Source organism: Hibiscus syriacus, unplaced genomic scaffold (genome assembly GCF_006381635.1).
Source record: "Hibiscus syriacus cultivar Baekdansim isolate YM2019G1 unplaced genomic scaffold, ASM638163v2 tig00111794_pilon, whole genome shotgun sequence".
Classification (NCBI taxonomy): domain Eukaryota; kingdom Viridiplantae; phylum Streptophyta; class Magnoliopsida; order Malvales; family Malvaceae; genus Hibiscus; species Hibiscus syriacus.
Genome location: NW_024063180.1, coordinates 447,527 through 453,539, shown reverse-complemented (window position 1 = coordinate 453,539; position 6,013 = coordinate 447,527).

The window sequence follows — 6,013 nt, the reverse complement described above, 5'->3', positions numbered from 1 at the left end:
GTTTCCTATCACCGATTCAGTACCACTTATTCACCTTTAGGTGAATTCATCACTTTGAAATGGCATGAAGGCGCCTTGAAGGAAAAATGGAAGAAGGTTTTCACGCATCTTCAGGACCGGGATATTATCTGGAAAGCCCCTTGGTTGACCCACAGTTACATTCTCTTCCGTAGTGGGGATTCCAACACTATGACCCTACTTGGACTATGGGGTGGAGTTGGGTATTCTCTGTTGACACTTCGACAGTATGGAGCACATCAGTTTATCCCAACAACATACGGGCTAACGGGATCAGAATTTGTATACCATGGTGACAACTACAAGAAGATGATCAAGGAAGTAGTCGAGTTCTAGAAGAAGGTCTTCCGAATGGATGTTGTGGCTGCTAAAGACATACTTACTCCGGACTATTTGGAGTGGCAAAGAGTGAAGAAAAATGACAATATCCCAGTGCCAGATCACGAGGATACCCAGACTATAGAGGAACATCTCAGGTATGTCCCTTCCGAACATGAGATAGCAAAGACAGAGTTTAAAGCTATGAAGAATAAGCTTAAGCAGATGGTAAATGAACTTGAAGGTGAACGATACCAGTGGAAGTTATATGCTGACACTAAAAAAAATTGAGTATACAAACTGGAGAAAGAACAGAAGAGAGTTTGTTTTGAGCTCAAAGACTTGAGAAAGGGGTACCAAGAGAAACTCCAGGATAACTCCAATTTGAAAATGACTTCTGAGTAATGGAAAGATGAATCTCATAGCATGGAAAGGAAGTTTGAGGGGCCTGATGAGAGAACTCTGAATGAACAACTGAAGATAGCTCAGTTGTGCTTAATAGACAGTCAGCATCAGAACAAACACTTAAGAATCCAGGTAGCTGATCTGGAGAAATCTCTTCAGAAACAACAGGAGCAAGATAGCAAAACCATAGTTGAGTTAGAAGCTATTATGGATGGATTCAAGAAGTAAGCGAGCGAGCTTCAGATAGTGCCCTTTGATGGAGGTTTACAGTGTCATTTTCGTTGGGAGCAAGCTCAGCAAAGGGTGAAGGCCAAGGATGCAATCATCCGTGATTTCCTGGATCAAGTATAGAAGGCATCCCGTCATTTGCATGACTTAGCATGGGAAGCCGGAGTGGTTCGACAAGGCATTCAACCAGTGACAGATGAAGGAAGAAGACTTGTCAACATGTTAGAAGATGTTCGGGGTCTAGAGAATTTAGTCTAGATGTACCTTTAGATTGTTTTTATGTCTCTTAAAAGATAAAGCATTTTTATTTAAATAAAGATTATTTATAATAACATACACTTTTTTGGATTAATGCCTCTAAGTTACATACATCATGCATTGCATAATTTGCATTTTATATTTCAGGTTTATTTTTATATTTTCCATGTTTTTACATTCATAGGAGAATAAAGAGCAAACACTGAGTTTACCGCCGCAAGTATTAGACACACATCATCCGCACAACACTCGAACAAGGAAGAGACAAATGAATGTCATAATCGAAAATATTGAAGAGAATATGGAGAAATTACAGAAAGAGCTGGAGGACAGATAGCTCAAAACAGTTAGAGTACCCTAGATTCCATCACGAAAAGCCAGGAGTCCTTGGTCGATCAAATCGTGGCCAAGTTGTCGGGTTTACAGCAGGCCAGTGCAGCAGGGGAGGTTCATCTGAGAGGGTAACTATACTACCAACCCCACAAGTGGTTGTCTCACCCGGGATCTTACTTGGACTGCAAGGGGACTCATCTGCTACCAAAGGGAAAGTCTTATCTGTTGCAAATATACAAACTTCTATAACCAATCCTCACAATCATCCGGAAGACTACCCTATCTCATATTTTGATGAGTAGGATAAGGAAAAGAAGATGGAAGAGAAGATCAGGATGTTGGAAGACCAGATGAAGATGGTCAAAGGGGACCACGACTATCATGGAGTGAATACAATGGACCTGAGTCTGGTTCCGGATTTGGTGCTTCCACCAAAGTTTAAAGTTCGTGAGTTCAAAAAATTGACGGGAATAGTTGCCCCTCAGCTCACATTAGGATGTTCTGTCGGAAAATGACAGGGTATGTGGGAAATGATCAACTTCTGATCCACTGTTTCCAGGAGAGCATGTCCGGTTCAACTATCTAGTGGTACAATCAGCTGAGTCGAACTCATATCAAGACGTGGAAAGACTTAGCCAAGTCTTTCTTGGAATAGTACAAGCATATTAACGATATGAGACCAGATCGGGTTTTGCTACAGACCCTGAAGGCACCTTACTTTGGGCACCAGGTGGCAATCACATCAGGAAATTTCTCAGATCTAGTTATGGCTAGTGAGATGATCGAGTTAGCCATAAAACAAGGAAAAATTGAGGGAGGGGACTCCAGTAAGAAGCCTCCCATGAAGAGCAAAGAGAGAGAGATCAACAATGTCAACACCTATAATGCAAACAAAGGTGTTACGATCTCAAGTTCAAAAACCACTACAGTTTTACCATTCGATACTTCTAAACAAACTCAGAGAGAACCAATGAAAGAATGGGAAAGGGAGCAATTCGACCCTATTCCTATGTCATACAAAGAATTATACCAACAACTTTTTGACACTCATGTAGTGTCACCTTACCCTATGGAGCCAATTAAGCCCCCTTACCCAAGATGGTATGACGAGAACGCTCACTGTGAATACCATGGCAGTGTGTAGGGGCATTCGATTGAAGATTGTCTCGTATTCAAGAGGTTGGTACAACGAATGCGGAACAAGAATTAGATCAATTTCAACTCTGGAACACCAAACGTCGCATAAAATCCCTTGTTTAATCATCAGGAGACTAGGATTAACGCAGTTACTATCGAGAAGGGAAAGAGAGTCAAATCGAGTGTTTCGGAAGTAAAGTCTCCTTTAGCTTGGATATGGAGCCAAATGGTGAAAGCATGGCTTATCGCACCACAGTCAAAGACAACAAGGAGAGAAGATGGTAACCACTGTTATTACCACAACGAAGAAGGGCATGATGTGCAAGAATGCCTAGAATTCAAAACGTTAGTCCAGCTCATGATGGACAGGAAGGAGCTAGAGTTTTATGAAGAAGTTTAAGATTTTTTGGAAGTAGATGTTTGCACTACCGGAGAGTCATCAGAGAACAAATACGGTTAGGGTAGTCCTTTGATAATTACCCCTAAAGCAAAAATGATAGCAACAACACAAGCCAATGTGGTGATCACAATACCCCGGTCTTTTCAATACAAGGATCATCGACAAGTGCCATGGAAGTAAAAATATCAGGTGAGTATTTTGAAAGAAAATAAAAGCAAAGTGGGGCAAAGACCACTTGAACCTTTCAAGGAAGATGTGCTAGCTATCAACGAACCCATAAAGGAGGAGGAAGCAAAAGAGTTCCTCAAAGTCTTGAAACATAGCGAGTATAGCATTGTAGAACAACTCCACAGCTTACCGACGTGCACCTCAATGTTGGCACTACTATTGAACTCGGAGACACACCGAGAAGCATTGTTGAAAGTCCTAAATCAGACGTTCATGCCATAAAATATACCAGTCAGCAAAATGGACCGGCTGGTAAATAATATTCAAGCTGATAATCTCATCTCATTCTCAGATGATGAGATTCCATCTGGAGGGAGAGTTCAAACAAAGGCATTACACATTACTACCTACTGTAAGGGGCACGCTTTACCAAGTGTTTTAATCAATAATGGCTCAGCCCTGAATGTAATATCTTTAGTCACATTAAAGAGGTTGTCAATGGATACCTCTCACATGAGAACTTTCTAGAACGTGGTCCGAGCATTTGATGGGACCAAGAGAGAGGTAATTGGAAAGATCGAGGTACCGTTAACAATCGGACCAGCCACCTATAACGTTGAGTTTTTTTGTGATGGATATCACGCCTTCTTATAAACTGTCTTTTGAGAAGGCCATGGATTCATCAAGCATGTGCAGTAACATCCACACTGCATCAAAAAGTTAAATTTGTTATTGATGGAGCCTTGGTGATCATAAATACTGAAGAATATATCATGGCAAGTGTGAGCACGGATGCTCCATACATTGAGGTAGACGAGGAAGAGGTATAATGTTCATTCCGCTCCTTGAAATTTGTGAATCACATTCGTGGTAAAAATAAAGAAGATTTCTAAACCCCGACTCTCCAAATACACTAAGATAGAGATCAAGCAAACACTGGGATGAGGTGCCAAGACAGAAAGAGGGTTTGGAAAACAACTGCAATGAATGATTAATCCAGTCCTTCCTATTTCAAAACTAGATCAGTTTGGGCTTGGTTTTCAGCCCAGTCACCATGAGAAGAGGAAAGAAATTCAGAAGAACCATGAAAGAAAAATAGCCAGATTGACCAGAAATGAATTTCAATGGGAACCCATGGTATTCCCACCTCTTTTCCACACATTCAAGTCAGGTGGTTATGTGTTTGAGACCACCTCATCAAATTTAAAAGCGGCTCTGGAAGATTTAAGTATCAATTTCGTAACCACAGGAGATACTGACGATGCGGATAGATCCGGAATCTGCCCTCTGCCACCTAGGTTTGTGCCTAGCAATTGGTCAGTGTAAGAGATACATGTGATTTACAAGAGTCTTTCAGAGTAATATTCAAACTATCCCTATTTTCCTATACCTGGGGCAATATGTGATCTTTTGTAAGGGTGAATAAACATTCTGATTTTAATTCAATAAACGATGTGAATTTTCTTAATGACAAACAAATTTTATTGTTTCATTTCTTTTGAATTCATTTTTTTCCTTTCTTCATTTCAGTACTTCATTTCATTCTATCTCATATTTAATTTTTGATTGTTCCGTGTGGGATATTTTCCTCTCACACATACACATTTCTTTTCCTTCAGGTCCATGGATAACGATAATGCAGGGACTAATGATCTTGATCCGGATGTGGATTTTAAATCGGCCATTTGTCTCAGGGAATTTGACGAATGCAACAATGAAGAAGAGTGCAACTTACTCACTGAATTGTTGAGAATGGTAGAAAGAGAAAAAAACAAATTTTTCCACATGAAGAGATGATTGAAATCTTGAATCTGGGTACTGAAGCAGATAGAAAATAGGTTAAAATCGGCTGAAACAAGACGAAACCTGATAGTCTTACTTTAAAAGTACAGAGATGTGTTCGACTGGTTGTATCAAGACATGCTGGGACTAGACATAGATATGGTAGTCCAAAAACTACCTATTAAACCAGAATGCAAGCCCGTACAACAAAAGCTAAGGATAATGCGACCCAAAATGATCCTTAAGATCAAAGAAGAGGTCAAGAAGCAATTCTATGCTGGTTTTCTTTAAGTGGCTAAGTATCCGGAGTAGGTGGCCAACATAGTGCCAGTTTCGAAGAAGGACGGGAAAGTTCACATGTGTATTGATTACCGGGACCTTAACAATGCAAGTCCTAGAGACAACTTTCCTCTACCATAAATTGACACATTAGTGAACAATACAATCGGGAATGCTTTCTTCTCATTCATGAATGAATTCTCAGAATAAAATCAGATCAAGATGCATCCTGAAGACATGGAAAAAACCACGTTCGTCACAATGTAGGTAACTTTATGCTATAAAGTGATGCCCTTCGGATTGAATAATGTTGGGACAACATATCAGAGAGCCATGGTGGCCCTATTCTACGACATGATGCATAAAGAAATCGAGGTTTATGTCAACGATATGATTGTCAAGGCACAAACCAAGAATGAACATATCGAGAATCTGAGAAAGCTCTTCCAGAGATTGAGAAAGTTCCAGTTGAGACTGAACCCTAGCAAGTGCACATTCGGAGTAACATCCGGGAAGCTGTTAGGCTTCATGGTCAGCAGGAAAGGCAACGAGTTCGATCCCGATAAGGTTAACGCTATCTAGACTCTGCCTCCCCCACGAACGCAAAAAGAAGTCCGAGGTTTTCTGGGAAGATTGAACTACATAGCATGGTTTATATATCAGTTAACAGGAAAATGTAACCCAATC